Consider the following 23,303-nt stretch of genomic DNA (forward strand, 5'->3'; position numbering starts at 1 on the left):
CACAATGTGCAGGCTTCTTTCCAAAGGGCGAGTTGGGCCCCACAGCATTTGCTTCCAGCTCTTTGGGAAGCTAAGAAACAACTCGCTCTGCACAGTGCTCTTACAGCCTACCGGGAACATCTCTTCCAAAGGCCTGTGAAACGCAGTTTCTTTGCAGGCCTGATCTGGCTGAAGTAGGACTTCTGCTCTGGGTGTGCTACTTTGCCCTAGAGCTGAAAGGCACAACGTGCAGGCTTCTTTCCAAAGGGCGAGTTGGGCCCCACAGCATCTTGCTTCCAGCTCTTTGCGAAGCTAAGAAACAACTCGCTCTGCACAGTGCTCTTACAGCCTACCGGGAACATGTCTTCCAAAGGCCTGTGAAACGCAGTTTCTTTGCAGGCCTGATCTGGCTGAAGTAGGACTTCTGCTCTGGGTGTGCTACTTTGCCCTAGAGCTGAAAGGCACAACGTGCAGGCTTCTTTCCAAAGGGCGAGTTGGGCCCCACAGCATCTTGCTTCCAGCTCTTTCGGAAGCTAAGAAACAACTCGCTCTGCACAGTGCTCTTACAGCCTACCGGGAACATGTCTTCCAAAGGCCTGTGAAACGCAGTTTCTTTGCAGGCCTGATCTGGCTGAAGTAGGACTTCTGCTCTGGGTGTGCTACTTTGCCCTAGAGCTGAAAGGCACAACGTGCAGGCTTCTTTCCAAAGGGCGAGTTGGGCCCCACAGCATCTTGCTTCCAGCTCTTTGGGAAGCTAAGAAACAACTCGCTCTGCACAGTGCTCTTAAAGCCTAGTGGGACCATCTCTTCCAAAGGCCTGTGAAACGCAGTTTCTTTGCAGGCCTGATCTGGCTGAAGTAGGACTTCTGCTCTGGGTGTGCTACTTTGCCCTAGAGCTGAAAGGCACAACGTGCAGGCTTCTTTCCAAAGGGCGAGTTGGGCCCCACAGCATCTTGCTTCCAGCTCTTTGGGAAGCTAAGAAACAACTCGCTCTGCACAGTGCTCTTACAGCCTACCGGGAACATGTCTTCCAAAGGCCTGTGAAACGCAGTTTCTTTGCAGGCCTGATCTGGCTGAAGTAGGACTTCTGCTCTGGGTGTGCTACTTTGCCCTAGAGCTGAAAGGCACAACGTGCAGGCTTCTTTCCAAAGGGCGAGTTGGGCCCCACAGCATCTTGCTTCCAGCTCTTTGGGAAGCTAAGAAACAACTCGCTCTGCACAGTGCTCTTACAGCCTACCGGGAACATGTCTTCCAAAGGCCTGTGAAACGCAGTTTCTTTGCAGGCCTGATCTGGCTGAAGTAGGACTTCTGCTCTGGGTGTGCTACTTTGCCCTAGAGCTGAAAGGCACAACGTGCAGGCTTCTTTCCAAAGGGCGAGTTGGGCCCCACAGCATCTTGCTTCCAGCTCTTTGGGAAGCTAAGAAACAACTCGCTCTGCACAGTGCTCTTACAGCCTACGGGGAACATTTCTTCCAAAGGCCTTTGAAACGCTGTTTCTTTGCAGGCCTGATCTGGCTGAAGTAGGACTTCTGCTCTGGGTGTGCTACTTTGCCCTAGAGCTGAAAGGCACAACGTGCAGGCTTCTTTCCAAAGGGCGAGTTGGGCCCCACAGCATCTTGCTTCCAGCTCTTTGGGAAGCTAAGAAACAACTCGCTCTGCACAGTGCTCTTACAGCCTAGTGGGAACATGTCTTCCAAAGGCCTGTGAAACGCAGTTTCTTTGCAGGCCTGATCTGGCTGAAGTAGGACTTCTGCTCTGGGTGTGCTACTTTGCCCTAGAGCTGAAAGGCACAACGTGCAGGCTTCTTTCCAAAGGGCGAGTTGGGCCCCACAGCATCTTGCTTCCAGCTCTTTGGGAAGCTAAGAAACAACTCGCTCTGCACAGTGCTCTTACAGCCTACCGGGAACATGTCTTCCAAAGGCCTGTGAAACGCAGTTTCTTTGCAGGCCTGATCTGGCTGAAGTAGGACTTCTGCTCTGGGTGTGCTACTTTGCCCTAGAGCTGAAAGGCACAACGTGCAGGCTTCTTTCCAAAGGGCGAGTTGGGCCCCACAGCATCTTGCTTCCAGCTCTTTGGGAAGCTAAGAAACAACTCGCTCTGCACAGTGCTCTTACAGCCTACCGGGAACATGTCTTCCAAAGGCCTGTGAAACGCAGTTTCTTTGCAGGCCTGATCTGGCTGAAGTAGGACTTCTGCTCTGGGTGTGCTACTTTGCCCTAGAGCTGAAAGGCACAACGTGCAGGCTTCTTTCCAAAGGGCGAGTTGGGCCCCACAGCATCTTGCTTCCAGCTCTTTGGGAAGCTAAGAAACAACTCGCTCTGCACAGTGCTCTTACAGCCTATTGGTAACATGTCTTCCAAAGGCCTGTGAAACGCAGTTTCTTTGCAGGCCTGATCTGGCTGAAGTAAGACTTCTGCTCTGGGTGTGCTACTTTGCCCTAGAGCTGAAAGGCACAACGTGCAGGCTTCTTTCCAAAGGGCGAGTTGGGCCCCACAGCATCTTGCTTCCAACTCTTTGGGAAGCTAAGAAACAACTCGCTCTGCACAGTGCTCTTACTGCCCACGGGGAACATCTCTTCCAAAGGCCTGTGAAACGCAGTTTCTTTGCAGGCCTGATCTGGCTGAAGTAGGACTTCTGCTCTGGGTGTGCTACTTTGCCCTAGAGCTGAAAGGCACAACGTGCAGGCTTCTTTCCAAAGGCGAGTTGGGCCCCACAGCATCTTGCTTCCAGCTCTTTGGGAAGCTAAGAAACAACTCGCTCTGCACCGTGCTCTTACAGCCTACCGGGAACATGTCTTCCAAAGGCCTGTGAAACGCAGTTTCTTTGCAGGCCTGATCTGGCTGAAGTAGGACTTCTGCTCTGGGTGTGCTACTTTGCCCTAGAGCTGAAAGGCACAACGTGCAGGCTTCTTTCCAAAGGGCGAGTTGGGCCCCACAGCATCTTGCTTCCAGCTCTTTGGGAAGCTAAGAAACAACTCGCTCTGCACAGTGCTCTTACAGCCTACCGGGAACATGTCTTCCAAAGGCCTGTGAAACGCAGTTTCTTTGCAGGCCTGATCTGGCTGAAGTAGGACTTCTGCTCTGGGTGTGCTACTTTGCCCTAGAGCTGAAAGGCACAACGTGCAGGCTTCTTTCCAAAGGGCGAGTTGGGCCCCACAGCATCTTGCTTCCAGCTCTTTGGGAAGCTAAGAAACAACTCGCTCTGCACAGTGCTCTTACAGCCTACCGGGAACATGTCTTCCAAAGGCCTGTGAAACGCAGTTTCTTTGCAGGCCTGATCTGGCTGAAGTAGGACTTCTGCTCTGGGTGTGCTACTTTGCCCTAGAGCTGAAAGGCACAACGTGCAGGCTTCTTTCCAAAGGGCGAGTTGGGCCCCACAGCATCTTGCTTCCAGCTCTTTGGGAAGCTAAGAAACAACTCGCTCTCCACAGTGCTCTTACAGCCTACCGGGAACATGTCTTCCAAAGGCCTGTGAAACGTAGTTTCTTTGCAGGCCTGATCTGGCTGAAGTAGGACTTCTGCTCTGGGTGTGCTACTTTGCCCTAGAGCTGAAAGGCACAACGTGCAGGCTTCTTTCCAAAGGGCGAGTTGGGCCCCACAGCATCTTGCTTCCAGCTCTTTGGGAAGCTAAGAAACAACTCGCTCTGCACAGTGCTCTTACAGCCTACCGGGAACATGTCTTCCAAAGGCCTGTGAAACGCAGTTTCTTTGCAGGCCTGATCTGGCTGAAGTAGGACTTCTGCTCTGGGTGTGCTACTTTGCCCTAGAGCTGAAAGGCACAACGTGCAGGCTTCTTTCCAAAGGGCGAGTTGGGCCCCACAGCATCTTGCTTCCAGCTCTTTGGGAAGCTAAGAAACAACTCGCTCTGCACAGTGCTCTTACAGCCTAGAGGGAGCATCTCTTCCAAAGGCCTGTGAAACGCAGTTTCTTTGCAGGCCTGATCTGGCTGAAGTAGGACTTCTGCTCTGGGTGTGCTACTTTGCCCTAGAGCTGAAAGGCACAACGTGCAGGCTTCTTTCCAAAGGGCGAGTTGGGCCCCACAGCATCTTGCTTCCAGCTCTTTGCGAAGCTAAGAAACAACTCGCTCTGCACAGTGCTCTTACAGCCTAGTTGGAACATCTCTTCCAAAGGCCTGAGAAACGCAGTTTCTTTGCAGGCCTGATCTGGCTGAAGTAGGACTTCTGCTCTGGGTGTGCTACTTTGCCCTAGAGCTGAAAGGCACAACGTGCAGGCTTCTTTCCAAAGGGCGAGTTGGGCCCCACAGCATCTTGCTTCCAGCTCTTTGGGAAGCTAAGAAACAACTCGCTCTGCACAGTGCTCTTACAGCCTACCGGGAACATCTATTCCAAAGGCCTGTGAAACGCAGATTCTTTGCAGGCCTGATCTGGCTGAAGTAGGACTTCTGCTCTGGGTGTGCTACTTTGCCCTAGAGCTGAAAGGCACAACGTGCAGGCTTCTTTCCAAAGGGCGAGTTGGGCCCCACAGCATCTTGCTTCCAGCTCTTTGGGAAGCTAAGAAACAACTCGCTCTGCACAGTGCTCTTACAGCCTACCGGGAACATGTCTTCCAAAGGCCTGTGAAACGCAGTTTCTTTGCAGGCCTGATCTGGCTGAAGTAGGACTTCTGCTCTGGGTGTGCTACTTTGCCCTAGAGCTGAAAGGCACAACGTGCAGGCTTCTTTCCAAAGGGCGAGTTGGGCCCCACAGCATCTTGCTTCCAGCTCTTTGGGAAGCTAAGAAACAACTCGCTCTGCACAGTGCTCTTACAGCCTACCCGGAACATCTCTTCCAAAGGCCTGTGAAACGCAGTTTCTTTGCAGGCCTGATCTGGCTGAAGTAGGACTTCTGCTCTGGGTGTGCTACTTTGCCCTAGAGCTGAAAGGCACAACGTGCAGGCTTCTTTCCAAAGGGCGAGTTGGGCCCCACAGCATCTTGCTTCCAGCTCTTAGGGAAGCTAAGAAACAACTCGCTCTGCACAGTGCTCTTACAGCCTACCGGGAACATGTCTTCCAAAGGCCTGTGAAACGCAGTTTCTTTGCAGGCCTGATCTGGCTGAAGTAGGACTTCTGCTCTGGGTGTGCTACTTTGCCCTAGAGCTGAAAGGCACAACGTGCAGGCTTCTTTCCAAAGGGCGAGTTGGGCCCCACAGCATCTTGCTTCCAGCTCTTTGGGAAGCTAAGAAACAACTCGCTCTGCACAGTGCTCTTACAGCCTACCGGGAACATGTCTTCCAAAGGCCTGTGAAACGCAGTTTCTTTGCAGGCCTGATCTGGCTGAAGTAAGACTTCTGCTCTGGGTGTGCTACTTTGCCCTAGAGCTGAAAGGCACAACGTGCAGGCTTCTTTCCAAAGGGCGAGTTGGGCCCCACAGCATCTTGCTTCCAGCTCTTTGGGAAGCTAAGAAACAACTCGCTCTGCACAGTGCTCTTACAGCCTACGGGGAACATCTCTTCCAAAGGCCTGTGAAACGCAGTTTCTTTGCAGGCCTGATCTGGCTGAAGTAGGACTTCTGCTCTGGGTGTGCTACTTTGCCCTAGAGCTGAAAGGCACAACGTGCAGGCTTCTTTCCAAAGGCGAGTTGGGCCCCACAGCATCTTGCTTCCAGGTCTTTGGGAAGCTAAGAAACAACTCGCTCTGCACAGTGCTCTTACAGCCTACCGGGAACATGTCTTCCAAAGGCCTGTGAAACGCAGTTTCTTTGCAGGCCTGATCTGGCTGAAGTAGGACTTCTGCTCTGGGTGTGCTACTTTGCCCTAGAGCTGAAAGGCACAACGTGCAGGCTTCTTTCCAAAGGGCGAGTTGGGCCCCACAGCATCTTGCTTCCAGCTCTTTGGGAAGCTAAGAAACAACTCGCTCTGCACAGTGCTCTTACAGCCTACCGGGAACATGTCTTCCAAAGGCCTGTGAAACGCAGTTTCTTTGCAGGCCTGATCTGGCTGAAGTAGGACTTCTGCTCTGGGTGTGCTACTTTGCCCTAGAGCTGAAAGGCACAACGTGCAGGCTTCTTTCCAAAGGGCGAGTTGGGCCCCACAGCATCTTGCTTCCAGCTCTTTGGGAAGCAAAGAAACAACTCGCTCTGCACAGTGCTCTTACAGCTTACCGGGAACATCTCTTCCAAAGGCCTGTGAAACGCAGTTTCTTTGCAGGCCTGATCTGGCTGAAGTAGGACTTCTGCTCTGGGTGTGCTACTTTGCCCTAGAGCTGAAAGGCACAACGTGCAGGCTTCTTTCCAAAGGGCGAGTTCGGCCCCACAGCATCTTGCTTCCAGCTCTTTGGGAAGCTAAGAAACAACTCGCTCTGCACAGTGCTCTTACAGCCTACCGGGAACATCTCTTCCAAAGGCCTGTGAAACGCATTTTCTTTGCAGGCCTGATCTGGCTGAAGTAGGACTTCTGCTCTGGGTGTGCTACTTTGCCCTAGAGCTGAAAGGCACAACGTGCAGGCTTTTTTCCAAAGGGCGAGTTCGGCCCCACAGCATCTTGCTTCCAGCTCTTTGGGAAGCTAAGAAACAACTCGCTCTGCACAGTGCTCTTACAGCCTACCCGGAACATCTCTTCCAAAGGCCTGTGAAACGCAGTTTCTTTGCAGGCCTGATCTGGCTGAAGTAGGACTTCTGCTCTGGGTGTGCTACTTTGCCCTAGAGCTGAAAGGCACAACGTGCAGGCTTCTTTCCAAAGGGCGAGTTGGGCCCCACAGCATCTTGCTTCCAGCTCTTTGCGAAGCTAAGAAACAACTCGCTCTGCACAGTGCTCTTACAGCCTACCGGGAACATGTCTTCCAAAGGCCTGTGAAACGCAGTTTCTTTGCAGGCCTGATCTGGCTGAAGTAGGACTTCTGCTCTGGGTGTGCTACTTTGCCCTAGAGCTGAAAGGCACAACGTGCAGGCTTCTTTCCAAAGGGCGAGTTGGGCCCCACAGCATCTTGCTTCCAGCTCTTTGGGAAGCTAAGAAACAACTCGCTCTGCACAGTGCTCTTACAGCCTAGGGGGAACATCTCTTCCAAAGGCCTGTGAAACGCAGTTTCTTTGCAGGCCTGATCTGGCTGAAGTAGGACTTCTGCTCTGGGTGTGCTACTTTGCCCTAGAGCTGAAAGGCAGAACGTGCAGGCTTCTTTCCAAAGGGCGAGTTGGGCAACACAGCATCTTGCTTCCAGCTCTTTGGGAAGCTAAGAAACAACTCGCTCTGCACAGTGCTCTTACAGCCTATTGGGAACATGTCTTCCAAAGGCCTGTGAAACGCAGTTTCTGTGCAGGCCTGATCTGGCTGAAGTAGGACTTCTGCTCTGGGTGTGCTACTTTGCCCTAGAGCTGAAAGGCACAACGTGCAGGCTTCTTTCCAAAGGGCGAGTTGGGCCCCACAGCATCTTGCTTCCAGCTCTTTCGGAAGCTAAGAAACAACTCGCTCTGCACAGTGCTCTTACTGCCTACGGGGAACATCTCTTCCAAAGGCCTGTGAAACGCAGTTTCTTTGCAGGCCTGATCTGGCTGAAGTAGGACTTCTGCTCTGGGTGTGCTACTTTGCCCAAGAGCTGAAAGGCACAACGTGCAGGCTTCTTTCCAAAGGCGAGGTGGGCCCCACAGCATCTTGCTTCCAGCTCTTTGGGAAGCTAAGAAACAACTCGCTCTGCACAGTGCTCTTACAGCCTACCGGGAACATGTCTTCCAAAGGCCTGTGAAACGCAGTTTCTTTGCAGGCCTGATCTGGCTGAAGTAGGACTTCTGCTCTGGGTGTGCTACTTTGCCCTAGAGCTGAAACGCACAACGTGCAGGCTTCTTTCCAAAGGGCGAGTTGGGCCCCACAGCATCTTGCTTCCAGCTCTTTGCGAAGCTAAGAAACAACTCGCTCTGCACAGTGCTCTTACAGCCTACCGGGAACATGTCTTCCAAAGGCCTGTGAAACGCAGTTTCTTTGCAGGCCTGATCTGGCTGAAGTAGGACTTCTGCTCTGGGTGTGCTACTTCGCCCTAGAGCTGAAAGGCACAACGTTCAGGCTTCTTTCCAAAGGGCGAGTTGGGCCCCACAGCATCTTGCTTCCAGCTCTTTGGGAAGCTAAGAAACAACTCGCTCTGCACAGTGCTCTTACAGCCTACCGGGAACATCTCTTCCAAAGGCCTGTGAAACGCAGTTTCTTTGCAGGCCTGATCTGGCTGAAGTAGGACTTCTGCTCTGGGTGTGCTACTTTGCCCTAGAGCTGAAAGGCACAACGTGCAGGCTTCTTTCCAAAGGGCGAGTTGGGCCCCACAGCATCTTGCTTCCAGCTCTTTGGGAAGCTAAGAAACAACTCGCTCTGCACAGTGCTCTTACAGCCTACCGGGAACATCTCTTCCAAAGGCCTGTGAAACGCAGTTTCTTTGCAGGCCTGATCTGGCTGAAGTAGGACTTCTGCTCTGGGTGTGCTACTTTGCCCTAGAGCTGAAAGGCACAACGTGCAGGCTTCTTTCCAAAGGGCGAGTTGGGCCCCACAGCATCTTGCTTCCAGCTCTTTGCGAAGCTAAGAAACAACTCGCTCTGCACAGTGCTCTTACAGCCTACCGGGAACATGTCTTCCAAAGGCCTGTGAAACGCAGTTTCTTTGCAGGCCTGATCTGGCTGAAGTAGGACTTCTGCTCTGGGTGTGCTACTTTGCCCTAGAGCTGAAAGGCACAACGTGCAGGCTTCTTTCCAAAGGGCGAGTTGGGCCCCACAGCATCTTGCTTCCAGCTCTTTCGGAAGCTAAGAAACAACTCGCTCTGCACAGTGCTCTTACAGCCTACCGGGAACATGTCTTCCAAAGGCCTGTGAAACGCAGTTTCTTTGCAGGCCTGATCTGGCTGAAGTAGGACTTCTGCTCTGGGTGTGCTACTTTGCCCTAGAGCTGAAAGGCACAACGTGCAGGCTTCTTTCCAAAGGGCGAGTTGGGCCCCACAGCATCTTGCTTCCAGCTCTTTGGGAAGCTAAGAAACAACTCGCTCTGCACAGTGCTCTTAAAGCCTAGTGGGACCATCTCTTCCAGAGGCCTGTGAAACGCAGTTTCTTTGCAGGCCTGATCTGGCTGAAGTAGGACTTCTGCTCTGGGTGTGCTACTTTGCCCTAGAGCTGAAAGGCACAACGTGCAGGCTTCTTTCCAAAGGGCGAGTTGGGCCCCACAGCATCTTGCTTCCAGCTCTTTGGGAAGCTAAGAAACAACTCGCTCTGCACAGTGCTCTTACAGCCTACCGGGAACATGTCTTCCAAAGGCCTGTGAAACGCAGTTTCTTTGCAGGCCTGATCTGGCTGAAGTAGGACTTCTGCTCTGGGTGTGCTACTTTGCCCTAGAGCTGAAAGGCACAACGTGCAGGCTTCTTTCCAAAGGGCGAGTTGGGCCCCACAGCATCTTGCTTCCAGCTCTTTGGGAAGCTAAGAAACAACTCGCTCTGCACAGTGCTCTTAAAGCCTAGTGGGACCATCTCTTCCAAAGGCCTGTGAAACGCAGTTTCTTTGCAGGCCTGATCTGGCTGAAGTAGGACTTCTGCACTGGGTGTGCTACTTTGCCCTAGAGCTGAAAGGCACAACGTGCAGGCTTCTTTCCAAAGGGCGAGTTGGGCCCCACAGCATCTTGCTTCCAGCTCTTTGGGAAGCTAAGTAACAACTCGCTCTGCACAGTGCTCTTACAGCCTACGGGGAACATGTCTTCCAAAGGCCTGTGAAACGCAGTTTCTTTGCAGGCCTGATCTGGCTGAAGTAGGACTTCTGCTCTGGGTGTGCTACTTTGCCCTAGAGCTGAAAGGCACAACGTGCAGGCTTCTTTCCAAAGGGCGAGTTGGGCCCCACAGCATCTTGCTTCCAGCTCTTTGGGAAGCTAAGAAACAACTCGCTCTGCACAGTGCTCTTACAGCCTACGGGGAACATTTCTTCCAAAGGCCTTTGAAACGCTGTTTCTTTGCAGGCCTGATCTGGCTGAAGTAGGACTTCTGCTCTGGGTGTGCTACTTTGCCCTAGAGCTGAAAGGCACAACGTGCAGGCTTCTTTCCAAAGGGCGAGTTGGGCCCCACAGCATCTTGCTTCCAGCTCTTTGGGAAGCTAAGAAACAACTCGCTCTGCACAGTGCTCTTACAGCCTACCGGGAACATGTCTTCCAAAGGCCTGTGAAACGCAGTTTCTTTGCAGGCCTGATCTGGCTGAAGTAGGACTTCTGCTCTGGGTGTGCTACTTTGCCCTAGAGCTGAAAGGCAGAACGTGCAGGATTCTTTCCAAAGGGCGAGTTGGGCCCCACAGCATCTTGCTTCCAGCTCTTTGGGAAGCTAAGAAACAACTCGCTCTGCACAGTGCTCTTACAGCCTATTGGGAACAGGTCTTCCAAAGGCCTGTGAAACGCAGTTTCTGTGCAGGCGTGATCTGGCTGAAGTAAGACTTCTGCTCTGGGTGTGCTACTTTGCCCTAGAGCTGAAAGGCACAACGTGCAGTCTTCTTTCCAAAGGGCGAGTTGGCCCCCACAGCATCTTGCTTCCAGCTCTTTGGGAAGCTAAGAAACAACTCGCTCTGCACAGTGCTCTTACAGCCTACGGGGAACATCTCTTCCAAAGGCCTGTGAAACGCAGTTTCTTTGCAGGCCTGATCTGGCTGAAGTAGGACTTCTGCTCTGGGTGTGCTACTTTGCCCTAGAGCTGAAAGGCACAACGTGCAGGCTTCTTTCCAAAGGGCGAGTTGGGCACCACAGCATCTTGCTTCCAGCTCTTTGGGAAGCTAAGAAACAACTCGCTCTGCACAGTGCTCTTACAGCCTACCGGGAACATGTCTTCCAAAGGCCTGTGAAACGCAGTTTGTTTGCAGGCCTGATCTGGCTGAAGTAGGACTTCTGCTCTGGGTGGGCTACTTTGCCCTAGAGCTGAAAGGCACAACGTGCAGGCTTCTTTCCAAAGGGCGAGTTGGGCCCCACAGCATCTTGCTTCCAGCTCATTGGGAAGCTAAGAAACAACTCGCTCTGCACAGTGCTCTTATAGCCTACCGGGAACATGTCTTACAAAGGCCTGTGAAACGCAGTTTCTTTGCAGGCCTGATCTGGCTGAAGTAGGACTTCTGCTCTGGGTGTGCTACTTTGCCCTAGAGCTGAAAGGCACAACGTGCAGGCTTCCTTCCAAAGGGCGAGTTGGGCCCCACAGCATCTTGCTTCCAGCTCTTTGGGAAGCTAAGAAACAACTCGCTCTGCACAGTGCTCTTACAGCCTAGTGGGAACATCTCTTCCAAAGGCCTGTGAAACGCAGTTTCTTTGCAGGCCTGATCTGGCTGAAGTAGGACTTCTGCTCTGGGTGTGCTACTTTGCCCTAGAGCTGAAAGGCACAACTTGCAGGCTTCTTTCCAAAGGGCGAGTTGGGCCCCACAGCATCTTGCTTCCAGCTCTTTGGGAAGCTAAGAAACAACTCGCTCTGCACAGTGCTCTTACAGCCTACCGGGAACATGTCTTCCAAAGGCCTGTGAAACGCAGTTTCTTTGCAGGCCTGATCTGGCTGAAGTAGGACTTCTGCTCTGGGTGTGCTACTTTGCCCTAGAGCTGAAAGGCACAACGTGCAGGCTTCTTTCCAAAGGGCGAGTTGGGCCCCACAGCATCTTGCTTCCAGCTCTTTGGGAAGCTAAGAAACAACTCGCTCTGCACAGTGCTCTTACAGCCTACCGGGAACATGTCTTCCAAAGGCCTGTGAAACGCAGTTTCTTTGCAGGCCTGATCTGGCTGAAGTAGGACTTCTGCTCTGGGTGTGCTACTTTGCCCTAGAGCTGAAAGGCACAACGTGCAGGCTTCTTTCCAAAGGGCGAGTTGGGCCCCACAGCATCTTGCTTCCAGCTCTTTGGGAAGCTAAGAAACAACTCGCTCTGCACAGTGCTCTTACAGCCTATTGGTAACATGTCTTCCAAAGGCCTGTGAAACGCAGTTTCTTTGCAGGTCTGATCTGGCTGAAGTAAGACTTCTGCTCTGGGTGTGCTACTTTGCCCTAGAGCTGAAAGGCACAACGTGCAGGCTTCTTTCCAAAGGGCGAGTTGGGCCCCACAGCATCTTGCTTCCAACTCTTTGGGAAGCTAAGAAACAACTCGCTCTGCACAGTGCTCTTACTGCCTACGGGGAACATCTCTTCCAAAGGCCTGTGAAACGCAGTTTCTTTGCAGGCCTGATCTGGCTGAAGTAGGACTTCTGCTCTGGGTGTGCTACTTTGCCCTAGAGCTGAAAGGCACAACGTGCAGGCTTCTTTCCAAAGGGCGAGTTGGGCCCCACAGCATCTTGCTTCCAGCTCTTTGGGAAGCTAAGAAACAACTCGCTCTGCACCGTGCTCTTACAGCCTACCGGGAACATGTCTTCCAAAGGCCTGTGAAACGCAGTTTCTTTGCAGGCCTGATCTGGCTGAAGTAGGACTTCTGCTCTGGGTGTGCTACTTTGCCCTAGAGCTGAAAGGCACAACGTGCAGGCTTCTTTCCAAAGGGCGAGTTGGGCCCCACAGCATCTTGCTTCCAGCTCTTTGGGAAGCTAAGAAACAACTCGCTCTGCACAGTGCTCTTACAGCCTACCGGGAACATGTCTTCCAAAGGCCTGTGAAACGCAGTTTCTTTGCAGGCCTGATCTGGCTGAAGTAGGACTTCTGCTCTGGGTGTGCTACTTTGCCCTAGAGCTGAAAGGCACAACGTGCAGGCTTCTTTCCAAAGGGCGAGTTGGGCCCCACAGCATCTTGCTTCCAGCTCTTTGGGAAGCTAAGAAACAACTCGCTCTGCACAGTGCTCTTACAGCCTACCGGGAACATGTCTTCCAAAGGCCTGTGAAACGCAGTTTCTTTGCAGGCCTGATCTGGCTGAAGTAGGACTTCTGCTCTGGGTGTGCTACTTTGCCCTAGAGCTGAAAGGCACAACGTGCAGGCTTCTTTCCAAAGGGCGAGTTGGGCCCCACAGCATCTTGCTTCCAGCTCTTTGGGAAGCTAAGAAACAACTCGCTCTGCACAGTGCTCTTACAGCCTACCGGGAACATGTCTTCCAAAGGCCTGTGAAACGCAGTTTCTTTGCAGGCCTGATCTGGCTGAAGTAGGACTTCTGCTCTGGGTGTGCTACTTTGCCCTAGAGCTGAAAGGCACAACGTGCAGGCTTCTTTCCAAAGGGCGAGTTGGGCCCCACAGCATCTTGCTTCCAGCTCTTTGGGAAGCTAAGAAACAACTCGCTCTGCACAGTGCTCTTACAGCCTAGAGGGAACATCTCTTCCAAAGGCCTGTGAAACGCAGTTTCTTTGCAGGCCTGATCTGGCTGAAGTAGGACTTCTGCTCTGGGTGTGCTACATTGCCCTAGAGCTGAAAGGCACAACGTGCAGGCTTCTTTCCAAAGGGCGAGTTGGGCCCCACAGCATCTTGCTTCCAGCTCTTTGCGAAGCTAAGAAACAACTCGCTCTGCACAGTGCTCTTACAGCCTACCGGGAACATGTCTACCAAAGGCCTGTGAAACGCAGTTTCTTTGCAGGCCTGATCTGGCTGAAGTAGGACTTCTGCTCTGGGTGTGCTACTTTGCCCTAGAGCTGAAAGGCACAACGTGCAGGCTTCTTTCCAAAGGGCGAGTTGGGCCCCACAGCATCTTGCTTCCAGCTCTTTGGGAAGCTAAGAAACAACTCGCTCTGCACAGTGCTCTTACAGCCTAGAGGGAGCATCTCTTCCAAAGGCCTGTGAAACGCAGTTTCTTTGCAGGCCTGATCTGGCTGAAGTAGGACTTCTGCTCTGGGTGTGCTACTTTGCCCTAGAGCTGAAAGGCACAACGTGCAGGCTTCTTTCCAAAGGGCGAGTTGGGCCCCACAGCATCTTGCTTCCAGCTCTTTGCGAAGCTAAGAAACAACTCGCTCTGCACAGTGCTCTTACAGCCTAGTTGGAACATCTCTTCCAAAGGCCTGAGAAACGCAGTTTCTTTGCAGGCCTGATCTGGCTGAAGTAGGACTTCTGCTCTGGGTGTGCTACTTTGCCCTTGAGCTGAAAGGCACAACGTGCAGGCTTCTTTCCAAAGGGCGAGTTGGGCCCCACAGCATCTTGCTTCCAGCTCTTTGCGAAGCTAATAAACAACTCGCTCTGCACAGTGCTCTTACAGCCTATTGGGAACATGTCTTCCAAAGGCCTGTGAAACGCAGTTTCTGTGCAGGCCTGATCTGGCTGAAGTAAGACTTCTGCTCTGGGTGTGCTACTTTGCCCTAGGGCTGAAAGGCACAACGTGCAGGCTTCTTTCCAAAGGGCGAGTTGGGCCCCACAGCATCTTGCTTCCAGCTCTTTGGGAAGCTAAGAAACAACTTGCTCTGCACAGTGCTCTTAAAGCCTAGTGGGACCATCTCTTCCAAAGGCCTGTGAAACGCAGTTTCTTTGCAGGCCGGATCTGGCTGAAGTAGGACTTCTGCTCTGGGTGTGCTACTTTGCCCTAGAGCTGAAAGGCACAACGTGCAGGCTTCTTTCCAAAGGGCGAGTTGGGCCCCACAGCATCTTGCTTCCAGCTCTTTGGGAAGCTAAGAAACAACTCGCTCTGCACAGTGCTCTTACAGCCTACCGGGAACATGTCTTCCAAAGGCCTGTGAAACGCAGTTTCTTTGCAGGCCTGATCTGGCTGAAGTAGGACTTCTGCTCTGGGTGTGCTACTTTGCCCTAGAGCTGAAAGGCACAACGTGCAGGCTTCTTTCCAAAGGGCGAGTTGGGCCCCACAGCATCTTGCTTCCAGCTCTTTGGGAAGCTAAGAAACAACTCGCTCTGCACAGTGCTCTTACAGCCTACCGGGAACATGTCTTCCAAAGGCCTGTGAAACGCAGTTTCTTTGCAGGCCTGATCTGGCTGAAGTAGGACTTCTGCTCTGGGTGTGCTACTTTGCCCTAGAGCTGAAAGGCACAACGTGCAGGCTTCTTTCCAAAGGGCGAGTTGGGCCCCACAGCATCTTGCTTCCAGCTCTTTGGGAAGCTAAGAAACAACTCGCTCTGCACAGTGCTCTTACAGCCACCGGGAACATCTCTTCCAAAGGCCTGTGAAACGCAGTTTCTTTGCAGGCCTGATCTGGCTGAAGTAGGACTTCTGCTCTGGGTGTGCTACTTTGCCCTAGAGCTGAAAGGCACAACGTGCAGGCTTCTTTCCAAAGGGCGAGTTGGGCCCCACAGCATCTTGCTTCCAGCTCTTTGGGAAGCTAAGAAACAACTCGCTCTGCACAGTGCTCTTACAGCCTATTGGGAACATGTCTTCCAAAGGCCTGTGAAACGCAGTTTCTGTGCAGGCCTGATCTGGCTGAAGTAAGACTTCTGCTCTGGGTGTGCTACTTTGCCCTAGAGCTGAAAGGCACAACGTGCAGGCTTCTTTCCAAAGGGCGAGTTGGGCCCCACAGCATCTTGCTTCCAGCTCTTTGGGAAGCTAAGAAACAACTCGCTCTGCACAGTGCTCTTACTGCCTACGGGGAACATCTCTTCCAAAGGCCTGTGAAACGCAGTTTCTTTGCAGGCCTGATCTGGCTGAAGTAGGACTTCTGCTCTGGGTGTGCTACTTTGCCCTAGAGCTGAAAGGCACAACGTGCAGGCTTCTTTCCAAAGGCGAGTTGGGCCCCACAGCATCTTGCTTCCAGCTCTTTGGGAAGCTAAGAAACAACTCGCTCTGCACCGTGCTCTTACAGCCTACAGGGAACATGTCTTCCAAAGGCCTGTGAAACGCAGTTTCTTTGCAGGCCTGATCTGGCTGAAGTAGGACTTCTGCTCTGGGTGTGCTACTTTGCCCTAGAGCTGAAAGGCACAACGTGCAGGCTTCTTTCCAAAGGGCGAGTTGGGCCCCACAGCATCTTGCTTCCAGCTCTTTGGGAAGCTAAGAAACAACTCGCTCTGCACAGTGCTCTTACAGCCTACCGGGAACATGTCTTCCAAAGGCCTGTGAAACGCAGTTTCTTTGCAGGCCTGATCTGGCTGAAGTAGGACTTCTGCTCTGGGTGTGCTACTTTGCCCTAGAGCTGAAAGGCACAACGTGCAGGCTTCTTTCCAAAGGGCGAGTTGGGCCCCACAGCATCTTGCTTCCAGCTCTTTGGGAAGCTAAGAAACAACTCGCTCTGCACAGTGCTCTTACAGCCTACCGGGAACACCTCTTCCAAAGGCCTGTGAAACGCAGTTTGTTTGCAGGCCTGATCTGGCTGAAGTAGGACTTCTGCTCTGGGTGTGCTACTTTGCCCTAGAGCTGAAAGGCACAACGTGCAGGCTTCTTTCCAAAGGGCGAGTTGGGCCCCACAGCATCTTGCTTCCAGCTCTTTGGGAAGCTAAGAAACAACTCGCTCTGCACAGTGCTCTTACAGCCTACGGGGAACATGTCTTCCAAAGGCCTGTGAAACGCAGTTTCTTTGCAGGCCTGATCTGGCTGAAGTAGGACTTCTGCTCTGGGTGTGCTACTTTGCCCTAGAGCTGAAAGGCACAACGTGCAGGCTTCTTTCCAAAGGGCGAGTTGGGCCCCACAGCATCTTGCTCCCAGCTCTTTGCGAAGCTAAGAAACAACTCGCTCTGCACAGTGCTCTTACAGCCTAGTTGGAACATCTCTTCCAAAGGCCTGAGAAACGCAGTTTCTTTGCAGGCCTGATCTGGCTGAAGTAGGACTTCTGCTCTGGGTGTGCTACTTTGCCCTAGAGCTGAAAGGCACAACGTGCAGGCTTCTTTCCAAAGGGCGAGTTGGGCCCCACAGCATCTTGCTTCCAGCTCTTTGGGAAGCTAAGAAACAACTCGCTCTGCACAGTGCTCTTACAGCCTAGAGGGAACATCTCTTCCAAAGGCCTGTGAAACGCAGTTTCTTTGCAGGCCTGATCTGGCTGAAGTAGGACTTCTGCTCTGGGTGTGCTACTTTGCCCTAGAGCTGAAAGGCACAACGTGCAGGCTTCTTTCCAAAGGGCGAGTTGGGCCCCACAGCATCTTGCTTCCAGCTCTTTGTGAAGCTAAGAAACAACTCGCTCTGCACAGTGCTCTTACAGCCTACCGGGAACATGTCTTCCAAAGGCCTGTGAAACGCAGTTTCTTTGCAGGCCTGATCTGGCTGAAGTAGGACTTCTGCTCTGGGTGTGCTACTTTGCCCTAGAGCTGAAAGGCACAACGTGCAGGCTTCTTTCCAAAGGGCGAGTTGGGCCCCACAGCATCTTGCTTCCAGCTCTTTGGGAAGCTAAGAAACAACTCGCTCTGCACAGTGCTCTTACAGCCTATTGGGAACATGTCTTCCAAAGGCCTGTGAAACGCAGTTTCTGTGCAGGCCTGATCTGGCTGAAGTAAGACTTCTGCTCTGGGTGTGCTACTTTGCCCTAGAGCTGAAAGGCACAACGTGCAGGCTTCTTTCCAAAGGGCGAGTTCGGCCCCACAGCATCTTGCTTCCAGCTCTTTGGGAAGCTAAGAAACAACTCGCTCTGCACAGTGCTCTTACAGCCTACGGGGAACATGTCTTCCAAAGGCCTGTGAAACGCAGTTTCTTTGCAGGCCTGATCTGGCTGAAGTAGGACTTCTGCTCTGGGTGTGCTACTTTGCCCTAGAGCTGAAAGGCACAACGTGCAGGCTTCTTTCCAAAGGGCGAGTTGGGCCCCACAGCATCTTGCTTCCAGCTCATTGGGAAGCTAAGAAACAACTCGCTCTGCACAGTGCTCTTATAGCCTACAGGGAACATGTCTTACAAAGGCCTGTGAAACGCAGTTTCTTTGCAGGCCTGATCTGGCTGAAGTAGGACTTCTGCTCTGGGTGTGCTACTTTGCCCTAGAGCTGAAAGGCACAACGTGCAGGCTTCTTTCCAAAGGGCGAGTTGGGCCCCACAGCATCTTGCTTCCAGCTCTTTGGGAAGCTAAGAAACAACTCGCTCTGCACAGTGCTCTTACAGCCTAGTGGGAACATCTCTTCCAAAGGCCTGTGAAACGCAGTTTCTTTGCAGGCCTGATCTGGCTGAAGTAGGACTTCTGCTCTGGGTGTGCTACTTTGCCCTAGAGCTGAAAGGCACAACTTGCAGGCTTCTTTCCAAAGGGCGAGTTGGGCCCTACAGCATCTTGCTTCCAGCTCTTTGGGAAGCTAAGAAACAACTCGCTCTGCACAGTGCTCTTACAGCCTACCGGGAACATGTCTTCCAAAGGCCTGTGAAACGCAGTTTCTTTGCAGGCCTGATCTGGCTGAAGTAGGACTTCTGCTCTGGGTGTGCTACTTTGCCCTAGAGCTGAAAGGCACAACGTGCAGGCTTCTTTCCAAAGGGCGAGTTGGGCCCCACAGCATCTTGCTTCCAGCTCTTTGGGAAGCTAAGAAACAACTCGCTCTGCACAGTGCTCTTACAGCCTACCGGGAACATGTCTTCCAAAGGCCTGTGAAACGCAGTTTCTTTGCAGGCCTGATCTGGCTGAAGTAGGACTTCTGCTCTGGGTGTGCTACTTTGCCCTAGAGCTGAAAGGCACAACGTGCAGGCTTCTTTCCAAAGGGCGAGTTGGGCCCCACAGCATCTTGCTTCCAGCTCTTTGGGAAGCTAAGAAACAACTCGCTCTGCACAGTGCTCTTACAGCCTATTGGTAACATGTCTTCCAAAGGCCTGTGAAACGCAGTTTCTTTGCAGGTCTGATCTGGCTGAAGTAAGACTTCTGCTCTGGGTGTGCTACTTTGCCCTAGAGCTGAAAGGCACAACGTGCAGGCTTCTTTCCAAAGGGCGAGTTGGGCCCCACAGCATCTTGCTTCCAACTCTTTGGGAAGCTAAGAAACAACTCGCTCTGCACAGTGCTCTTACTGCCTACGGGGAACATCTCTTCCAAAGGCCTGTGAAACGCAGTTTCTTTGCAGGCCTGATCTGGCTGAAGTAGGACTTCTGCTCTGGGTGTGCTACTTTGCCCTAGAGCTGAAAGGCACAACGTGCAGGCTTCTTTCCAAAGGCGAGTTGGGCCCCACAGCATCTTGCTTCCAGCTCTTTGGGAAGCTAAGAAACAACTCGCTCTGCACCGTGCTCTTACAGCCTACCGGGAACATGTCTTCCAAAGGCCTGTGAAACTCAGTTTCTTTGCAGGCCTGATCTGGCTGAAGTAGGACTTCTGCTCTGGGTGTGCTACTTTGCCCTAGAGCTGAAAGGCACAACGTGCAGGCTTCTTTCCAAAGGGCGAGTTGGGCCCCACAGCATCTTGCTTCCAGCTCTTTGGGAAGCTAAGAAACAACTCGCTCTGCACAGTGCTCTTACAGCCTACCGGGAACATGTCTTCCAAAGGCCTGTGAAACGCAGTTTCTTTGCAGGCCTGATCTGGCTGAAGTAGGACTTCTGCTCTGGGTGTGCTACTTTGCCCTAGAGCTGAAAGGCACAACGTGCAGGCTTCTTTCCAAAGGGCGAGTTGGGCCCCACAGCATCTTGCTTCCAGCTCTTTGGGAAGCTAAGAAACAACTCGCTCTGCACAGTGCTCTTACAGCCTACCGGGAACATGTCTTCCAAAGGCCTGTGAAACGCAGTTTCTTTGCAGGCCTGATCTGGCTGAAGTAGGACTTCTGCTCTGGGTGTGCTACTTTGCCCTAGAGCTGAAAGGCACAACGTGCAGGCTTCTTTCCAAAGGGCGAGTTGGGCCCCACAGCATCTTGCTTCCAGCTCTTTGGGAAGCTAAGAAACAACTCGCTCTGCACAGTGCTCTTACAGCCTACCGGGAACATGTCTTCCAAAGGCCTGTGAAACGCAGTTTCTTTGCAGGCCTGATCTGGCTGAAGTAGGACTTCTGCTCTGGGTGTGCTACTTTGCCCTAGAGCTGAAAGGCACAACGTGCAGGCTTCTTTCCAAAGGGCGAGTTGGGCCCCACAGCATCTTGCTTCCAGCTCTTTGGGAAGCTAAGAAACAACTCGCTCTGCACAGTGCTCTTACAGCCTAGAGGGAGCATCTCTTCCAAAGGCCTGTGAAACGCAGTTTCTTTGCAGGCCTGATCTGGCTGAAGTAGGACTTCTGCTCTGGGTGTGCTACATTGCCCTAGAGCTGAAAGGCACAACGTGCAGGCTTCTTTCCAAAGGGCGAGTTGGGCCCCACAGCATCTTGCTTCCAGCTCTTTGCGAAGCTAAGAAACAACTCGCTCTGCACAGTGCTCTTACAGCCTACCGGGAACATGTCTTCCAAAGGCCTGTGAAACGCAGTTTCTTTGCAGGCCTGATCTGGCTGAAGTAGGACTTCTGCTCTGGGTGTGCTACTTTGCCCTAGAGCTGAAAGGCACAACGTGCAGGCTTCTTTCCAAAGGGCGAGTTGGGCCCCACAGCATCTTGCTTCCAGCTCTTTGGGAAGCTAAGAAACAACTCGCTCTGCACAGTGCTCTTACAGCCTAGAGGGAGCATCTCTTCCAAAGGCCTGTGAAACGCAGTTTCTTTGCAGGCCTGATCTGGCTGAAGTAGGACTTCTGCTCTGGGTGTGCTACTTTGCCCTAGAGCTGAAAGGCACAACGTGCAGGCTTCTTTCCAAAGGGCGAGTTGGGCCCCACAGCATCTTGCTTCCAGCTCTTTGCGAAGCTAAGAAACAACTCGCTCTGCACAGTGCTCTTACAGCCTAGTTGGAACATCTCTTCCAAAGGCCTGAGAAACGCAGTTTCTTTGCAGGCCTGATCTGGCTGAAGTAGGACTTCTGCTCTGGGTGTGCTACTTTGCCCTAGAGCTGAAAGGCACAACGTGCAGGCTTCTTTCCAAAGGGCGAGTTGGGCCCCACAGCATCTTGCTTCCAGCTCTTTGCGAAGCTAATAAACAACTCGCTCTGCACAGTGCTCTTACAGCCTATTGGGAACATGTCTTCCAAAGGCCTGTGAAACGCAGTTTCTGTGCAGGCCTGATCTGGCTGAAGTAAGACTTCTGCTCTGGGTGTGCTACTTTGCCCTAGGGCTGAAAGGCACAACGTGCAGGCTTCTTTCCAAAGGGCGAGTTGGGCCCCACAGCATCTTGCTTCCAGCTCTTTGGGAAGCTAAGAAACAACTTGCTCTGCACAGTGCTCTTAAAGCCTAGTGGGACCATCTCTTCCAAAGGCCTGTGAAACGCAGTTTCTTTGCAGGCCGGATCTGGCTGAAGTAGGACTTCTGCTCTGGGTGTGCTACTTTGCCCTAGAGCTGAAAGGCACAACGTGCAGGCTTCTTTCCAAAGGGCGAGTTGGGCCCCACAGCATCTTGCTTCCAGCTCTTTGGGAAGCTAAGAAACAACTCGCTCTGCACAGTGCTCTTACAGCCTACCGGGAACATGTCTTCCAAAGGCCTGTGAAACGCAGTTTCTTTGCAGGCCTGATCTGGCTGAAGTAGGACTTCTGCTCTGGGTGTGCTACTTTGCCCTAGAGCTGAAAGGCACAACGTGCAGGCTTCTTTCCAAAGGGCGAGTTGGGCCCCACAGCATCTTGCTTCCAGCTCTTTGGGAAGCTAAGAAACAACTCGCTCTGCACAGTGCTCTTACAGCCTACCGGGAACATGTCTTCCAAAGGCCTGTGAAACGCAGTTTCTTTGCAGGCCTGATCTGGCTGAAGTAGGACTTCTGCTCTGGGTGTGCTACTTTGCCCTAGAGCTGAAAGGCACAACGTGCAGGCTTCTTTCCAAAGGGCGAGTTGGGCCCCACAGCATCTTGCTTCCAGCTCTTTGGGAAGCTAAGAAACAACTCGCTCTGCACAGTGCTCTTACAGCCTACCGGGAACATCTCTTCCAAAGGCCTGTGAAACGCAGTTTCTTTGCAGGCCTGATCTGGCTGAAGTAGGACTTCTGCTCTGGGTGTGCTACTTTGCCCTAGAGCTGAAAGGCACAACGTGCAGGCTTCTTTCCAAAGGGCGAGTTGGGCCCCACAGCATCTTGCTTCCAGCTCTTTGGGAAGCTAAGAAACAACTCGCTCTGCACAGTGCTCTTACAGCCTATTGGGAACATGTCTTCCAAAGGCCTGTGAAACGCAGTTTCTGTGCAGGCCTGATCTGGCTGAAGTAAGACTTCTGCTCTGGGTGTGCTACTTTGCCCTAGAGCTGAAAGGCACAACGTGCAGGCTTCTTTCCAAAGGGCGAGTTGGGCCCCACAGCATCTTGCTTCCAGCTCTTTGGGAAGCTAAGAAACAACTCGCTCTGCACAGTGCTCTTACTGCCTACGGGGAACATCTCTTCCAAAGGCCTGTGAAACGCAGTTTCTTTGCAGGCCTGATCTGGCTGAAGTAGGACTTCTGCTCTGGGTGTGCTACTTTGCCCTAGAGCTGAAAGGCACAACGTGCAGGCTTCTTTCCAAAGGCGAGTTGGGCCCCACAGCATCTTGCTTCCAGCTCTTTGGGAAGCTAAGAAACAACTCGCTCTGCACCGTGCTCTTACAGCCTACAGGGAACATGTCTTCCAAAGGCCTGTGAAACGCAGTTTCTTTGCAGGCCTGATCTGGCTGAAGTAGGACTTCTGCTCTGGGTGTGCTACTTTGCCCTAGAGCTGAAAGGCACAACGTGCAGGCTTCTTTCCAAAGGGCGAGTTGGGCCCCACAGCATCTTGCTTCCAGCTCTTTGGGAAGCTAAGAAACAACTCGCTCTGCACAGTGCTCTTACAGCCTACCGGGAACATGTCTTCCAAAGGCCTGTGAAACGCAGTTTCTTTGCAGGCCTGATCTGGCTGAAGTAGGACTTCTGCTCTGGGTGTGCTACTTTGCCCTAGAGCTGAAAGGCACAACGTGCAGGCTTCTTTCCAAAGGGCGAGTTGGGCCCCACAGCATCTTGCTTCCAGCTCTTTGGGAAGCTAAGAAACAACTCGCTCTGCACAGTGCTCTTACAGCCTACCGGGAACATCTCTTCCAAAGGCCTGTGAAACGCAGTTTGTTTGCAGGCCTGATCTGGCTGAAGTAGGACTTCTGCTCTGGGTGTGCTACTTTGCCCTAGAGCTGAAAGGCACAACGTGCAGGCTTCTTTCCAAAGGGCGAGTTGGGCCCCACAGCATCTTGCTTCCAGCTCTTTGGGAAGCTAAGAAACAACTCGCTCTGCACAGTGCTCTTACAGCCTACGGGGAACATGTCTTCCAAAGGCCTGTGAAACGCAGTTTCTTTGCAGGCCTGATCTGGCTGAAGTAGGACTTCTGCTCTGGGTGTGCTACTTTGCCCTAGAGCTGAAAGGCACAACGTGCAGGCTTCTTTCCAAAGGGCGAGTTGGGCCCCACAGCATCTTGCTCCCAGCTCTTTGCGAAGCTAAGAAACAACTCGCTCTGCACAGTGCTCTTACAGCCTACGGGGAACATCTCTTCCAAAGGCCTGTGAAACGCAGTTTCTTTGCAGGCCTGATCTGGCTGAAGTAGGACTTCTGCTCTGGGTGTGCTACTTTGCCCTAGAGCTGAAAGGCACAACGTGCAGGCTTCTTTCCAAAGGGCGAGTTGGGCCCCACAGCATCTTGCTTCCAGCTCTTTGTGAAGCTAAGAAACAACTCGCTCTGCACAGTGCTCTTACA

This window comes from Equus caballus, chromosome 4 (assembly GCF_041296265.1).
Source record: "Equus caballus isolate H_3958 breed thoroughbred chromosome 4, TB-T2T, whole genome shotgun sequence".
NCBI classification, from domain to species: Eukaryota; Metazoa; Chordata; class Mammalia; order Perissodactyla; family Equidae; genus Equus; species Equus caballus.